Genomic DNA, 17,877 nt, shown 5'->3' with positions numbered 1-17,877 from the left:
AGCCGCTTCTGTCTCCATTTTCCAAATCTACTACTTTTTTCTTTTAAACTAGTTTGCTTCCCACTGAAACTTCCCACTCACACTTTCCACTCAAAATCTCTCATCTGATTTAGTTAAATGTGTGTGTGAAATGTAGACATATAACCCATACTTGAGAAACTCTCTTCCATTTTCTGATCTAGATTCTTGTCTGTCTTGTTATTGAGCTCACGGTTAAGGCAGTTTGTGATATTTGTGGGTTGATGGCAATAACTCTCTGTGATCCCATTAATCATTGCTAGGCTAGTGAGTCAGGCACAGAGTGCATAGCTGTTCTTGTGGCCTTCCATTTCAGATGAATATATGAGTTGTGTGTCTCTTTTTGTAGATAATTTCTGGGGGGAGTTTAAATGATTTTTCTCTTCTCTCTTTTCTCAGCAGGCTTCGCTAGATCTATTCATCCTCAAATCAGATGAAGGAAAATTAAAAATAAAGCCAGATAGTAACATGGTATATAGCAGGTATGGCCAAACTGCTGCTCGTGAGCCCCATGCAGCTCTTTTGCAGTTAAAGTGCGGCTTGCAGAGCCCTCCCCCCCATTCTTCACCTACTAGACTGGGTGGGGGATTGGCGCTCAGGGCTTCTGCCCTGCGGAGAGGTGGTGGGACCAGGGGCTTCTGCCTTGGGGGTGGGGGGGTCTCAGGGCTTTAGCCCCATGCCCTGGCAGGTGCCGTCCCACAGAGCAGGCTGTGCATGTCTTGCGGCTCTCAAACTTCTGAAGGTTATCATATGCAGCTCGGTGCGTCAGTACGTTTGGCCACCTCTGGTATATAGACTTTTACCTCTAGGTCACTGTGGAAATAGAAACTGATCACTAGTGACTAAAAGCTGTTACCATCTAATGATTGTTTGATGCCTTGTTTGAATGAATAATTTGTTTTTCAGCTCCCGCCATGAAGTCCAATAAATCACCAGCCCTGCCTCTTCAAAAAGACATCTGCAGCTATCGAGGCCTTATGCTGTCATATTAATATGTACAGTTAGATTGCTGCGTGTGAAATGAAATTGCTGCTTTCAAGCCAAGCCCACTTTTTATAACCACCACAATAAAATGGCCCACAATTAGCATCTTTGTTAGTAGTCTCTACAGTGAATGGCCATAGGCAATAAATTGCTGTTTCCCCCGTAGAGGGGGTATCTTCAGGACAGGACTAAGAGACCCATTGACAGGGCAATGTAATGGTAGTGCTCTTTTCCCTGCTGCAGCTGTTCTAAGTTAAAACAGAAGACGTTAGTCTTCAATGCATTTAATTTGACACTTTTCATGAACGCTAAATGCAATTTAGACCAAATATATAATATAGGGTGTTCACCTTCTTAGATTTCACAGTTTACAGTCTTTTCACTCTTCATCACATTGCCAGATATTCACTGCCCCATTTAAAGGACAGACAAGGTTTATAAGTCCAACTGAGAGATAAAAATGGGAAAGAATTATAAAAAGGGTTTTGTGTTTATCAAATCTAAAAATGACCAATTTCATAAGCTGGCCATAGAAGCAATAACACATTTCATAATTTGCCAGGTTACTGAGGACAATATTTTTGAACCATTGAAAAAGGGACAAAGAAACCAGGAATAAATAGTCCCTAATGACCTTTTTTCCTTTTAAAATTTATGATCCCCCTGTACAAATCATATTCTAATTCCATTGAAATGCTACACCATATCTGAACCTTAATGTAATATACAAAATAAGATACCTATGAAGAGATAAAACTTGATAAGTTTTGTGGTTTCTACTACATTTTGACAGCATTTCATTCAGAATAATAAAATCATAAAGAATGACAGAAGTATAGGACTGGAAGGGACCTCAATAGGTCATCTAGTCCCATCCCCTATACTCAAGGGAGGACTATGTAATAAATAGACCATTACTGACAGGTGTTTGTCTAACCTGTTCTTAAATACCGCCAATGATGGAGATTCCACAACCTCCCTAAGCAATTTGTTCCAGTCCTTAACTACTCTGATAATTAAGAAATTTTTCATAATGTCCAATTTAAACCTGCCTTGCTGCAGTTTAAGCCCACTGCTTATTGTTCTATCCTCGGAGATTAATGAGAACAACTTTTCAGCCACCTCCTTGTAACAATCTTTTAGGTACCTGATAACTGTTATGTTCCCCCTCGGTCTTCTCTTGTACAGACTAAACAAAATCAGTTTTTTCCATCTTTTCACATAGGTCATGTTTTCTAGACCTTCAATCATTTTTGTTGCTCTCCTCTGGACTTTCTCTAGTTTGTCCACATCTTTCCTGAAATGTGGCACCTAGAACTGGACACAATACTCAGGTTGAGACCTTATCAGCATGGAGTAGAGTAGAAGAATTACTTCTGTGTCCTGCTTACAACACTCCTGCTAATGCATCCTAGAGTGATGCTCACTTTTTTTTTTGGCAACAGTTATACTCTTCACTCGTATTTAGCTTGTGATCTACTATAACCTCCAGATCCCTTTCCGTAACGCTCCTTCCTAGGCAATCATTTCCTATTTTGTATGTGTGTAATTGATTTTTCCTTCCAAGTGGAGTACTTTGCATTTGTTCTTATTGAATTTCATCCTATTTACTTCAGAGCATTTCTCCAGTTTGTCCAGATGACTTTGAATTTTAATTCTATCCCCCAAAGCACTTGCAACCCCTCCCAGCTTCTTACTATCTGCAAACTTTATAACTATACTCTCTATGCCTTATCTAAATAATTTATAGAAGCTATTGAACAGAATTGGACACAGGACCGATCCCTGCAGGACCCCACTTGATATGCCCTTCCAGTTTGACTGTGAACCCTTGATAACTATTCTCTGGGAGCGGTTTTCCAACCAGTTATGTACCCACCTTATAGTAACTCCATCAAAGCTGGATGCTTTGTATCATTTACATAGCAAACTTTCAGACCTGGTCAGAGGTTTGTGTCATTTCTGTTGTTCCCAAGAATTATGCTAAGGTTCTAGCTGTATCAGCAGATGGTTGCAAGTTTCCGGGTTCCCCAACATGCTATCGTTTGATTCAGAAAGTTCAAATTGACCAAAATATATTCCAAGCACTTGCAGGAATTATGAAGAATTGAATGGCTTAATTCAATGCTCTGAAGATCTGCAATGGATGAGTTTTACTCCAGCAGTGTAATGACACTTAATATAAATTGATTTGAAGAGTTCCAGGGATAATTAAACTACTCAGGGTGGGGGAAAATAGACATGAGCATATAGCTACAACTCTGAAATCCATTAAGTACCAAAAAAGAGTAAATTTAAATAATGCTTGGTTGGAGGGCCTGACTAAGCTTCACAGAAGCAAAGAAATTTAGAGTTAAGACCGCAATTCCCATTTCGGTCTCCTGTCACATATTGTATATAAGTATCAGATTGCACATTATGCAAGTACATGCATGGTTTGCAAGCTGCTCCAATACTAGGCACCATGTTACAAGTAAAATCATAGTGGTTAATTAGCTCAGAACATTTTTCATTTAGTTTAAGTCAAAAAGCGTAACATCTCTGAGTATTTTTGCAAGGTGTTTAACTCACATTTTTTTTTACACATTAGAAAAAAGTGTGGGGGGAAATACATGGAATTCTCTGAAATCTGACAAAATTAGCATAGAAGATGATTTTATATAGCACTTTGCATCCTTTATTGCCAATCTGTCTTAAAAACCTACTTAGACACTATAAATAGGGACTGTAAAAACAGAATTTATTTACCAAGCACACACTAACAGTATGCTAGACACTTTTAAAAATTGGATTTTAATTTTAGACTGGCTATTCATTAGTGTGTTGCTTGATTCTTTGGCACAATACATTGTAACCTATTTGATTCAGAGCAAAGAACTGTTGTTGATTATACTATAGTAATTATACAACTCCATAGGAGTGCATGGAACTTTACAGACAATTAAAGATGTTGTTTCCTCTCTAAACAGCCATTATTGTTCATGAATCTGGATGTTTATGAATCTGGAGTCTGGGCAATAGTACATCAATCTTAAGAAGTCTGCTATTTAAAAAAAATCCCTCTGATGTCATCCCCTAAGCCACAATATGTGTCCCTTCAGTCTTGAGGCAGCTCTCCATTGGCTACTATGAGGACTGTTCCCGCTTACTCCAGCTGTCTGTGGCCCCAAATGATAGTTCCAATACTTGGGCATCAGCGCAGTGCTAAACAAACATCCCAGACCAAACTGCTGTCGTCTTGTATCATCCAGTGCACAGGCTGAAGGGCAAGGAGGTGGCATAGCTCTGATCGTGAAGTAATTGATTAAGCTGGCTTTAAAGAGAAATATCGAACAGCAGCCCAGGATTTAGCCTCAAGTTTTTACAGCCAAGGTTCTAACTCCGGACAAGAGATGTTTAGTTTGGAAACACATGGTTATTATTGTGCTAGCAGGGACTGAGTTACAGTTAGGACAGTTTACTTATACGAGAGCCAAAATCACAGGCAGGCTTCTAAAGTTGTACCCACATGGTTATTGCATACATTTGTGTGTGGTTAGGTTTTGCAGCTCTGCATACGACTTGAGTAAGACTGCAGGAGTTGGCTGTATATGTTGATGTATGACTCCAGCATTTATGACTTCCCTCCATTTTTTTTAAGTACAGAACACCCTGGTTGTAATTAGCTTTCCATTATTTTCCAAAGTGAATTTAAAAATCAGATATATTCTAAATAAATTCTGTCCAAATATCCTTTCAGGACTAAATTAGAGATAAAGCTAGGGTTGAATATTTGAACCCAGATGACAAAACAATTTTTGGTTTACAGTGAATTGTACGTTGCTACCTGTTAAGCCTGGTTTGTAATCTTTGTATAAGCTTGCTTTATTCATTGAAATTTTATAGCAACTATTGCAAAGAGCATACAATATAGGTAATTCTACTGATTTATTTTTCTTACAGTTTGGTTACAAAAATTTGACATTGGAAATAAAAATTTCATAGATTCTTAGATTCATATAGCCAGAATCTGGTGCCTGGCTGAACTGAGACACAATGCATGGAAGGGAATAAAAAAGTGGCATAAAACCTGAATGCTACTCTGATTTATACTGGCTGACAATGGCTCCCAGGGCAGAAACAGCAGACAGAAGTAGATGGGGCTTAAAGAAACCCTTGTCATACCCTCTTTCACCTGGCCATGCTCTCTACATTGATGGTAGGGGGGTGGCCAGGCTGGCATAGGGCCCTTTATGATGTCTTTGTGCCATTTGCAATTTTCCTGCTCTTATGCAATTCTCCAGTAGCTAATTTAGCCAGCTTTACAAGCAGAACCCACTACTAGAGTAGTGAAAAGCGGTCACGACACCCTCATTATCTGCATGATCCCCTTCTAGCGCAGTATTGTTCCCTACAGGTCATGTTAGTATGATATTCCTTTGGTAATATTGTATACATGGCTAAATACGTACACTGTACCGATTCAGATTGTGGAAATATATGCATTTTTTCCTCTGTAGCTAGGGAGCGTGCTTGAAAATAATACTATTTTTTAAATGATTTATTTCAAATCTGCCTTCAAGACTATCATCCACCTGTGTTTTCACATATTGTAACAGCTATGTAATATGTATAAGAATTATCAAATGAATACTATTGTGTAGATGTCTCAGGTGGATTTAATGAATCACAATCTGTGCTTTCATATTGTAATGCAGAATCCAGTATACAAGGTAACACATTCATTAATATTTTAAAATATTTGAGTAGATGTAATTATTTGTGTTGGCAAGGAGATTTAAAAGTGAGAAATTGTCTCCTGAAGTGGAGCTATCCTAATGCCCTCTGGCTATGAATACATTGTATATCTGTAACTTCATATAAAACTTAGTCTTCATTTAATACAACTTCATTTAAAAATTTCCATAGTTTTCTGCTTTATCCATAGCCTCTCAGTAAAATTTTGTGTTTAACAGAAATTTACATTACTGAACATGCATCTCAAAGGCCCTTCATTATGGAGGACATCAATCATTTTAGTCCCGAAGTTACCTACGCATTTGGTATCCTCTCATTTTCATTTTTAAAATTACTTATATCAGAAATAAAAACTAAGGAAAACGAGGTTGTAGAAAGAGTTATTAATACTAAAGAAATGGTTTTCAACCATTTTTTCATTTGTGGACCCCTAAAAAATTTCAAGTGGAGGTGTGTACCCCTTTGGGAAAAGGAATGAATCCCAACACCATTTTCTGTTTCCTGCATGAAAAATGTTCGTGTGCCCTTCATTTTGGGTCTTTGTCAGATGCTGTGTCCTACATATGGTCCTTGACAGACTGAGAGATATGTTGCTGAAGATAGTTCACAACTAAACTCCAAATTTTGGTAGTTAAAAATATAGGAAAGCCAAAGGTAAAAATACCCCTAACTAAATCTTAGGTGCTGTGTGTGTGGGGGGCGGGATGTGCTCTAGGGGACACTGATGCTACCTGGCTGGGGGTGGCCCAGGGCTCCACCGCCACGGCTGCTACTAGGGGCAGAGGAATGGCCCGGGGCTCAACCGCTGCTGCTGCTCCTTCACCCAGAACCAGTTGCAGCGGAGCTGCTCGGGTGGCCCTGAGGTCAGCTGCTGCAGCTGTGGAAGTCATGGAATCCGTTACTCCCATGACCTCCAAGAAAGACTCGTAACCTTATCCATGCAGGAGCTGGGTGAATGTACCATGTACATTTTTGAAAGCTCATATACAGGATTTCTATTGTTTCAGTCTTCAGACCCTCTTGAATTTCATTCATGGTGAATTTTGTAGTGATTACTTGTATTCGCTAGGGGTTAGGATAAGACTTGCCCATACATTTCCCGTTGTGACCTGCTTGGATCAGGATTTGTATCTAGGGCTCCAGAGATGGAAAGCAGAGGATTTTTAAGCAGCTGGCTGGCAAACCGGTGATAGCCATTTGGTGCATGAACATAGCATTTTTCAAAAACTTTCTGTTCAACTTTCTGTTTTTGGCATCCCTCATGGACCTGTATAAACATATATATTTTCAGTTTTGTGATAGGTAAATTTATTCATTGGAGAGAAGTTCTCTGAAGATTAATATGAGACGTAGGTGCATAATAGTAGACTGAGGAAAATAAAATAAATGATTTGAAACATACTCATTGTGGTGAGAGGCTGATAGTTTGCTCATTGTTTTGGAGAGGGGTACAGGCTGAGGAATAAGGTGCAACATAACATGTGAAGTGCTGTACTGGATTAGACCAGTGGTCCATTTAATCTAGTGTCCCATCTCTGGTATTGACCAGAGATGCTACATAGGCAGTTATGGATTAATCTGCGCACAGGGAAGTTTCTTCCTAAGGCCTATTAATAAAGATTGGCTTACGCTCTCAAGCCTGATGGTTTGCAGCCTTACCGACTCTTATTAAGTTTTATTTTAATTCTTGCTATTGCAACTCTGAATGTTCTCATTATTCATATAAAAGTCCAACTCTTTATTTATTTATTTTTTAATCCTGCTAAGCTCTTGACCTCAATGTTGTTTTGTGGCAACAGAGGTTAGAGCCCTTGCTTTTTTTCAAGGCAGCATGGAAATTAGGGAATAATGAAAGAAAATGTGAATTTCTCCAGCAAGACTGTTTAAAGACGTAAGGACATGTCAAAAGTGGCAGTAAGGGTCACTGCTGAAAGAAATTGGTTGAAATCTTATTGTTTCCTTTAACAACCATTGTGGCAACTACTCCTCAAAAATCTTTTACCCGTGTCTGACACAGAGGAAATGCAAAATGTTGACCTGTCATACCAAAGGCTGTGATTCTTTCACGGATGTGGTGGAAGTCATGGATTCTATGGCTTTCCACAATCTCTGTGACTTCTGCAGAGGGTGCTGTGGCTGAATTCAGGGCCACCTAAGCAGCTGGCTCCAGCACCCTATGGCCAGCTGCTCCAGCTGTCCCCAGGGCTAGCTGCATTGGCTACTGCTCCTGAGACCTGGGGCCAGCTGGCTTCGGGGACCACCTGAGCAGCAACCGATGCAGCTGGTCCCATGGACCACCTGAGCAGCGGTCCAGGGGGTTGCCAGGGAGACAGCTTCACTGGCTATTGCTCGGTGGCCCCAGGCAGCTGGCTCCGGTGACTGCCGGAACAGCAGCTGGTATGGCTGGCTCTGGGGGACTGCCCAAACAGCAGCAGTCCTGGGGTGGCTGGAGCAGCAGCCTGGGGTTCCTAGAGGCCGTCCGGAGAGTGATCCCTAGGAGCAGCAGCTGGGGGCAGTCAACCCTTAGCACTAGAGCATGGACTTCCCACAGCAGGGATTCCCTGGAGCAGCAGGGCCCCAGAAGTAGAGATATAGTCAGGGGTATTTTTGGTAAATCATGGACAGGTCACAGGCCATGAATTTTATTTATTGTCTGTGACCTGTCCATGACTTTTACCAAAAAGACTCAATCTTAGCCTTAGTCATTCCCAATGTGTGATATCTCTGTTTCTGGCATCCAGTTAAACCCTTTATTCATACATTTGGCTGTTGGTGGAACAGGATTGAGAGTTGAATAATATAGTAAAGTAAAGCAACTCTGATGTGAGCAACTTGTAGACTATACTTGCTCTTGCTTTTCTGCTGCCTTCTGCTTTTCTCCGTAGGTGTCAAATGAAGAACAGCCCCACAACCAAAATGAGCCTTCATTGTTTGCCTTTCTGACAGGAAGGTCTCTAATTTGTACTCCTAAATCTGTTCACTGCAAATTGGTTGTGAATATAGGATTATACAAGGCACACCTCGAAGCAGAACACCTCATGTCTCATGGCACTCAACGGCTCTAGGAAGGTGTGTTCTACCTGCCATTTCAAAATCTGAGAGTTGCTTTGCTATTCTTTTTGCTGTTATGGGAGTACAAAAATTGCTAGTAAAGTTGGAATGTGGCTCTTCACAGTATTGAAGAGAACATAATCTTCTGCCTGGTTTATCCTTATGCAAGCTGTTGTCATGGTGTGAAAAGAAGGACTTACCCAGTGCAGGCGAAGGAGAGAGTCCTTTTCCTGGTTTAGAAAAGAGGATCGAATTTGTCAGGATGTAGCTAATAACAAGAGCCAGTTTGGTAGGTTTTAATACTTTATGATTGACAAGTTTCTACTCTCTCAGTATCTGCATGGGACTGGATTAAAACTGCCATGAATGATGATTCTCATTGATCTATACCTCCTTTGTTTTTGGGGGGGGGGGGGCTGGGGTGTGTGTGTGTGTGTGTGTGTGTGTTATTGGTTAGTTGGGACATTCAAGCTGTTACTGATTCTCTTTATCATTTCCTATGACCTGTACTGTACTTAATCTCTGTAGCTGAAAAGAGTAATCTTTTTGGCATTTGTTCTCACCTTAAAGAATGAAAGGGGGTAGAGTGGGAAAAGGAAGAGTCACATTAGCTTTCAGATTTTGAAACTTTAAACAGGAGGCAGAACTAGAGGCTTATGATTGTTTCAGATCTGTATAATCAAGGAATGCTGTGTTCGCTCAGCAGTTACTAATTAGGTATGGTCTACCATGTATTTTGTGTCTCTGTGCTCCTTAAAATGCAGTAAGCATTCCATCCCTGGTATGGCGGTAGAGGCAGCTTTGTAAAAGCAGCTTCTGGTGCTCTGTGTCTAAAAGAAATTATGGTTCTTTCAGGTTTGAGGTACATATTCTTGGTCTTGCATAGGTCTCCTGCTGCTCAAACACACTGGGAAACAAATGCATTTCTCCTGTAAGAAAATAAAACCCAGAGTTAGTCTTCTCAAAGCTTGTTTTGATTCTAGGCTGAAAACAAGATTGTCTGTTTCCCTGCCTATGTCAGCTGTTGATCTTTCTTCACATGGTCTGAGAGCATGTTATGGAGAATAGATGAGTGAGGACAGTGATGTCAAGGAGATTTGTTCTGACCAAAATCTTTAATATAAGACTTGAGTGCTGCTAACCTTCAGATAAATGCACTTCCTTGATAAGTAGCTTTATACATGAATTTGTTTCTTCTCAACGAGCACAGTCCTGTATATGGCTAGAGAGTTATTATATTATAGAATCATAGACTCATAGGACTGGAAGGGACCTCAAGAGGTCATCTAGTCTAGTCCCCTGCACTCATGGCAGGACTAAGTATTATCTAGTATTATCATGAATTAGCTATTTTTAGGAAGAAAACATCTGAGCTAACTCACACGTTTAAACCTGACTTTTGTTCAAGATGTTGACCACAGTGGACATCATTAAATAGTAAACATTTACTAACATTTGCTACACAGCAACAGATCAAGTGTCTGTTGACTCAAGATTTTTATGGTGAATTGGGAGAAGCATCTGAAATCAGCTGGTGGAAATAATATATTCCTGGTTCTGCCATTGGTCGGCATGCCAGATGACCTTGGGTAAGTCACTTTACCTCCCTGTACCTCATCTGTAAAATGGGGTTAATGATCCTGACCATGCTTTCATTACCTTCTAAGTTGGGTTAGTGCAATATGCTCTATAGATTGCCACACCTAAAAACCATTCAGAAACTTCAGCTAGTACAGAATGCATCAGCCACTTACTTACCAGAACTTCTCACCTGTAACCTCTTGTGTCTGTGTCCCCAAAGCTGCATGCATTTCCAGTTCATTTCAGAGTGCAGTTCAAGGTGTTGGGTTTGATCTTTACCACACAAGCTGACAGTGCCCAGACAAGTTTGTATTCTAGGTGGAGAGCATGGATATGACTTGCTGAGCGTGTTGCAAAGGTTATCTTTTTTTTCCAGGAATTCTCTAAGGTAGCAGGTTGAGTGGAAGTGAAAAGGTTGGGATGGATTTTTATTGTGACCATATTCATTTCAAATATTGTGTGTGTGTTTTTAAAATGTGTCTCAAACTCTGGACTGGTACTTTTAAAAAACGGAAATAAATTAAATCTGAGATATCGCTGATGCTGGCTATTCTTAGTACAGGCGAATACAACTGTGTGGTAACTGTCGGTAAGCACTGATATTTTAATTGAGACCTTTTTATTTAATATGTCTCAATTTTCAACCACATATTGTTCTCTCAGACTTGTATTTAATTTGTCACAATTTTCAACCACATATCATTCCCTGGGGCTTGTATTCTACATGTTTCTGGGCTCAGGATGTTGGGTGAGATCTTCAGCTATAGCCAAATAGGCCAGACATTACTTGGTGCTGATTTGTAAAAAGCTCATCTTTGCAGTCCCAAGGTCCTGCTACTGCACTGTGCAGGGGCCTCTTACCTTACTCTGAATTAGGGCAGCCTATGCACTTCTGAAACTTAGCCCCAGGGTAGAAAATGCAGCCAAAGACTATTCATATGTATAAGTAGAATGGGATCTGGCCATTTATTCATGGGAAAAGAGTCCTTTCATATAAACAGATTTCTGATAAAATGCCTCACAAATGATTATGTTGCTTTGCTCAAAAGAAAAACCTCAAAAATGTGCTCACTTTTATGGGGTTTATGAGTTATTAGTCTTTCATGTTCCTGAAAGAACCATAATGACTACCCTTCACAGATGATCTGTCACTGTTTATAAGAGATTGGGTAATCAATATGGAAAAAGTACAAAAGGAGGAAATAATTATGTCCAATTTAAAAATGATTAAAGTAAATCCAAATGAGAATCTAGCCTGAAACACATTCACCTGACCTCAGAGTCACTAAGTGGCATGTATTATATGCAATACAAAAAGTTGTTCTTTGATTTTTCTTGGCCTCAGCAACTTATGGATCAGCTGCCTGGTATTGTTGTGCATTTGGTGTAAAAATCTCACTTAGCACTAATGTTGTAATTTTTTATGGAAGTAGTTAAAAGCTCTGACAGCCACTTCTATTACAAGCCTCTTTTTTCAGGGGTCTATTATGTAGCCGTAAAAATTCACTTGACGTTCAGGGTCTGTGCCTGGGAATGCTTTTCTTTTAATATAAAAGTTTGAAAAAAAAATTTGACTATTTCTGAAGTAGAAAAATAAGGGTTTTTTCCCAATTAAAGGGAGAGAATAGGCCTTAAAGACCTGTTTTTCCTCCCCTAAGGACTAACTCAGATGTCTGTGTTTTTTAAACAATGGGTTACTTTACACAGTAATGTTTAATTGTGCTGCCCCAGGCACTGCCTGAGAGGTCGATTGTGGCTCAGTGAGTCACAATTAGAGTTCGGTGAATAATAGATTTTTCAGGTGTCTGGCAATTTTGAAAAATTGAAAAGATGATGTTGGATCAAACTGAAAACATTTTCAATATTTTTATTGAATCAAAATGTTAAACAAAGAGTTTTTGGTCAAACAAAATGTTTTGATTTCCAACATTTTTTTATCTTAAATTTATAAAAATAGATTTAATGGAAATTTTGCAATAAAAATCATTTTGAATAAAAAAAACTCAATATTTTGTTTTGACAATGTTGAAATGAAACATTTTTGCATTTTCTGATTTTTTTCTGATAGAAACAATTTGGTAAAATCAACATAAATTCACAAAATGTTTGCATTACTGAATCGAGACCGGTGTTTTTCACTGGAGAAAGTTTTTTGGTCAAATAAATTTGCCCAGCTCTAGTCACAGTCTCCTTCCTTGTTCCCCCATTGCAGGAGAGAGTAGATTCTATACTCGTAGAGCTACACAGCCCTCTGCATGTGAGCGCAGGGGTGAGGGCGGAACTATGACTTTGCTCATTCCCCACCCTGTTCAACTCCTTCCTGCCTATCAACCCCACCCCACCCCCCAGGGTAGTAGTAGTTCTGCAAAGTCTGCTTCCACTGCTGGGCTGATAACTGTGATATGGGAGACCTTTCACTCCAATGTATTTTTCAGGTAGCTATTTCATTTCCTTTCAAACTTGTTATTCTTTAATTAAAAGCATATGGCTAACGGATGCCATTCTAGCCATATCACAGAGCATGTGTAGTCAGCTTCTTAACTGAAAATGCCCTGATAATGATTTTCTAACATCCCTAAACTTTCTTTGTATATGGTATTTTATTTATTTATCCTTTGTGGCATCTGAGCACCTAACATTCTCAGAATCAATAATTACCCCATAAAGATGATATAATTACCCAATAACTGCCCCTAAAAATGATCAAATATGTTGCTGCCCTCAAGACATGGAGCCTGATTTTTCCTTCTCACTTATGCTGGTTTTATATCACTGTAACTTTACTTCTGACTTACACTGGTGTAAATTACATCAGAAGCCACCCCTTTAATGTTCGCCATCTTCAACTAGTGGCCTTAGCTTAAAGCCATTTAAAATACTATAGCCTGGTTGAGCAGATGTCGTACCCTCTGCTCTGAAGGTCATGTGACTCTGGCTCTGGTGAATAAATAGAGACTCACAGGTGAGGCTTCTCAAATGATAACATTCTGCAACTAATCCTCAGATAATCAGTGTTCAGATGCCATGATGAAGGGTGCAGTACAAAGAAAGAATAGAATAGACTCCAGTAAAACTAGATCCTATGGATCAGCAGCAGAAGCAAAACCACTGAGTACCCAGTTAGGAGAGGAGGCAGTGAACTACAAAGACTTTTTAAAATATGGAACACCATTTGTAAGATCTTAACAGAATATATGAGTAGACCTTAAAAAGACAAATACACCTTGAAACAAAATAACTGAGAAATCAGTTCTTTCTCTGTCAAGATCTAAGTTCAGGATTCTGTTTTTCCCTGATAATAGTTTATAGTGTCACAATGCAAGAAGTATATTGAAATAACCCCACACACACTTATGGGTCCGATCCAAAACACACTGAAGACAGAACCTGGCTGTTTGAATATATCTCTGACAGGTGACTTAACACAGATCTCTGTTTATGACCAAGAATGCATTTTAAAAAAGTATGAAGCCACTGAGATGGGGACATACATTAGCCCCATGGTATGTGCTAACCTTTAGGCACTTGAGTTTGAAAATATAGACCATAACAATTCCTTACTAGGACATACACATTTACTTGGTGTGTAAATGGTGCTGTGTGTGGGTAAAATTTGTGTTGAATAGATCAGAAGGTTTCTGTGTGAAATTGCTTCTGAGCAGTGTACTCAACTAGCATCATAAACTGATTGCTTATCAGCATACGGAATGATGAGCCTTTAGGTTCCATATACTCCCATAGACAGGTGGATCATATTTAGGTTAAATACTGGATTTGCCAGCAGAACTATATTAATTGTCCCCATGCTCTTGAACAGCTACATATGCCACAAGGAGATGAGTTTTCACTCATGGGGACTTCAGCAGCATGTCAAGATCTCACACTTGGGCATTCCAATTGGAACATAAAAGTGGCACTGACATGTCCTTTGTGACTATCTGCAGGTCCAAATATGGAATTGGTATAATCTGTAGTGCAGCTAGTAGTTAAAAATTGAGCCCACATTGTGTGCACTCTGAAAAACAATTAATTTCCTTCTCTTGTATTAAACAGCGATGGCTGCTCAGAAAAAAGAACAAGTCTGCATTTTGCTTCCTATACCCCCTACTTTGCCTCTCCATTTTTTCCCATTAACTGCTAGGTATTTCTGCAGTCCAGGATCTCCCACAATTCTGAGTGATACTATTCTATTCCCCTCCTCTCTGTAGTTTACAGAAGTGATTCAAAGCTGCCGCATAGCAGCTTTGGCTTGCCACCAGATCCTCTGCCTCCACAGCAGCAAAGTGTCAGTTCACTTTGCTTCTACCTTTACATTGCATTCATTTTTTCAGGCAGTAGCAGTTGTATTTCTTTGTTTTCTCCACCACCATGACAGAACAACCTCACAAGCACCAGGCTAAATCCAGATGGTATTCCATTGATGAGGAAGCTTTTACAGGCTTTTCAGAGGGCAAATTATGCCCTGCCTGTTCTCTGACAGCTGACCTTAACCCTGATGGGTCATGTGGCTCTGAGTTGGAAGTCATGTTGGGTCCCTTAATGCCCCCAAAATCACAAAAACACCTGGCCAGGAGAGAGAGAGCAGAAAGAAGCTCTAAGGATGAGGAGAACTTCAGCCAGCCATCCCAGGGTGTAAATCTCAGGGTAGCACAGGACCAGAAAGATAAGACCCTTGTAGGACTCCTGGTCCCACCCCTCAAAGTCCTAAAATAGGTCCTAAGTTTTCTGTGGAGAGAAGCACAGCTCACATCAAGCTCCCCTCCTTTCGAATTCATGTCAGGGAACTCTGGCAATGAAACCCCACTGGGTAGGGGGAGTGGGACCTCTGAGGGAGAAATTTCTAGAGGGTTCAGGGCTTTTCAAAAGGCAAGTTGCAAAAGACCTCACCCTGACCACAGACTGGCAGCAACATCTGAAAAGTATTCCAAAAAGACAAAGAACCTCAAAAAGAGTAAAAGGGGTGGTGGTAATCATGATGTACTTGTTCTCTGAGCAGGACTTTGAGGGTGGGGGGGGGGAGAAATGCAACAAAGTGTTTCGTCCCTCTGGGAGGTTTGAAACAGTGTACAGAAAGGTTGTGTCCGCAATCCAGATTCACCCTGAGTGGGTTCTCAAGGACAAGCCTGAAAGCAAATACTTTCCTTCCAAATCCATCCTTGAGGCAGCAATTCCCTTGCACCCATCCTTCTAGAATGTGATCAGAGTAAGCACATCAGTGTGTATAGGCACACATGCAGGCCTGCACTTAAATTTTACAAACTGGAGCCAGAAAATGCCAGTCCAGGTACTCCAAAGGTCAATGCTGAAGTGGCATCTTAGATGAAAGAGATATCAATAGCATCGGGAAGGGATTTCTTTCCCAAAGATCCAGTAGATGGGAAAGTGAAAGCCAGCCTTATACGGGATTTTGAAGCTTCCTTGGCTCACTCAGAGCATCTCTCAGAGCTACACACTTTGCAAGAGCTATAGTGTCCTGAATGGGGGACCTTAAGACCCTGATGGACAGAGACCACGTTGACTTTCCATCCACACTTAAGAAAATCTCCCTAGTAACAGCATTCATGGTAAATTACTCAATGGATGCAATGAGATTTTCCGCAAGGGCCATGGCACCCAGTTGAGCAGCCAAGTGCCACATATGGCTTTGTCCCTGGAAGGTGACTCCAAGCAAATCCTCTGCTCTCTCCTGTTTGGAGAATAATTTGAATAAGATAGTGGCAGAAAGAGCTGCCAAACCAACAGTTCCTCCGCTCCGCATTCAGTGCTGTAAGGAGGGACTACAAACCTGTTAACAGACAGAAACGCTCCTTTCATCCAACTTCCTCTCAAAAATACCTGAGGAAAGACAACAGGGATATCACAGGGGAACCCTAGAACTGGGGATCAGATGACAAATCCACAGGTGGCTCCACTGTCTCCAAGAATTGACTATGACAACAAGCGAATGGGCCTCCACCCAGATCTGAATTTAGGAGGCAGAATCTTCCACTTTTCAGAAGAACGGTCTCTATTGACCAGACACAAGTGGGTGAGAGTGTAAGTCAATGATACTCCCACAAGCTAAAAGCACCACCCCATCCCTTTTTCATCCAGTCCCCTTTTTTTCCAGCAACCCCACCAAATGCAAACTGCTCTGAAACAAGATTTCCCATCTCCTTGACATAGGAGCAATAGGAGTTCTGTTCTGTGCTGATTGAAAAGAAGTTTTCACCTACAGGGTGAACAAGTTTTGTTTTGAGTATAGTTATTATAAAAGCTCTTCCTCCTCTCTTTTTTTATGCTGTTCTCTCTCCTTTCTCCCTTCCTTCTTTCTCAAAAAAGAGTATTTTTTTCCATTCAGAGGACCATGTCATCCCCCCACATCCACAGTAGGAATAAAGGTGTGTTCTTGCCATGTGTCCAGTAACACATGGTAACTAACATGAGGTAAAATCCTAGTGAAGACCAGCCATTTTAGCAAGCCGAGGTAAAGGCTATGGGTGAGCCTAGGGTTTACTTCAAACTTTGAACATGTGTTAACCCTACAGCTGCCTTGTCTTCAGTAGGACTTTACCTCATGTTGTTAATAATAATTAACATCTATCTCTTGTATAGCACCTTTCATCAGAAGATCTGAAAATGCTTTACTAAGGAGGTCAGCATCATTATCCCCATTTTTACAGATGAGGAAACTGAGGCACAGAGAGGTGAATTGGCTTGTTCAGGGTCAACGAGCAGTCCAGTGGCAGAGCCAGGAAGAGAACATCTGAAATTTCCCAGGCCTCCTGATTTGCCGTCTGGTATTCTAGCCAGTAGTCAACACTTTCTGAAACAGTCTGACTTCTGGGGGGAAGGTTTAATTGGCCACAGAATGGGCCAACAGTGTGGGGTGTTAAGTCCCAGAATTCATGTGGAATCCCAGCTCCAGGGATGGCCAGGAATGCAGTACTGGGCTCATACTAAGGACCAAGAGAGACACATGGAGTCACATGACTGTCTTAGTGGAGTGAGGAAGCAGAACTGATGTAGCAGGAGACAAGTTCTCCTTAACTGAGCTCGCATGCTAAATATAGTAGTGTAGCTGTAGTTGTAAAAGCAACAGCAAGTAGCGACATGATGAGCTAGTCACCCTGAGTACAAACCTGCCAGGACTGCCTTGGTACATATAGCAGGTGGCCTCACAGTCAATACGTCTTTCCTAGAAATTTGGTTAATATTGGCAACTCTGTATGGAAAAGACAAATAAAGGGGAAGGAGAGCAAAAGAAGAGGATAATATACAAGCTAAGGAGTTGAAGGCAGAAGACGATTCAGCAGCCATAGAAATGGCTAATAAAATAGTGGCACAGATTACTGCCAACTTTAGTGTGGTGCTGGAAACCCATTTCAGCAAGCTTGAAGAAAAAATTAATGATAAACTGGACACAATGAATAGTCAAATAAATGAACTACAGTAGTCATTGCAGACGTGGACTCAAGAATTACCACCATAGAGGACAGGCACAGTTGAGAGAGGAGATTTGCGGCC

General features: G+C 40.6%; 1 protein-coding gene across 11 annotated transcripts in view; it reads left to right on the top strand.

Moving 5' to 3' along the window:
• The window catches only part of NELL1 (neural EGFL like 1), a 411,949-nt gene that overhangs the window by 326,850 nt on the left and 67,222 nt on the right, over positions 1-17,877 (top strand). The gene's annotated exons all lie outside the window — the stretch shown is intronic.

This window comes from Dermochelys coriacea, chromosome 6 (assembly GCF_009764565.3).
Source record: "Dermochelys coriacea isolate rDerCor1 chromosome 6, rDerCor1.pri.v4, whole genome shotgun sequence".
NCBI classification, from domain to species: Eukaryota; Metazoa; Chordata; order Testudines; family Dermochelyidae; genus Dermochelys; species Dermochelys coriacea.
This window is presented reverse-complemented; position numbering and strand designations above follow the sequence as displayed.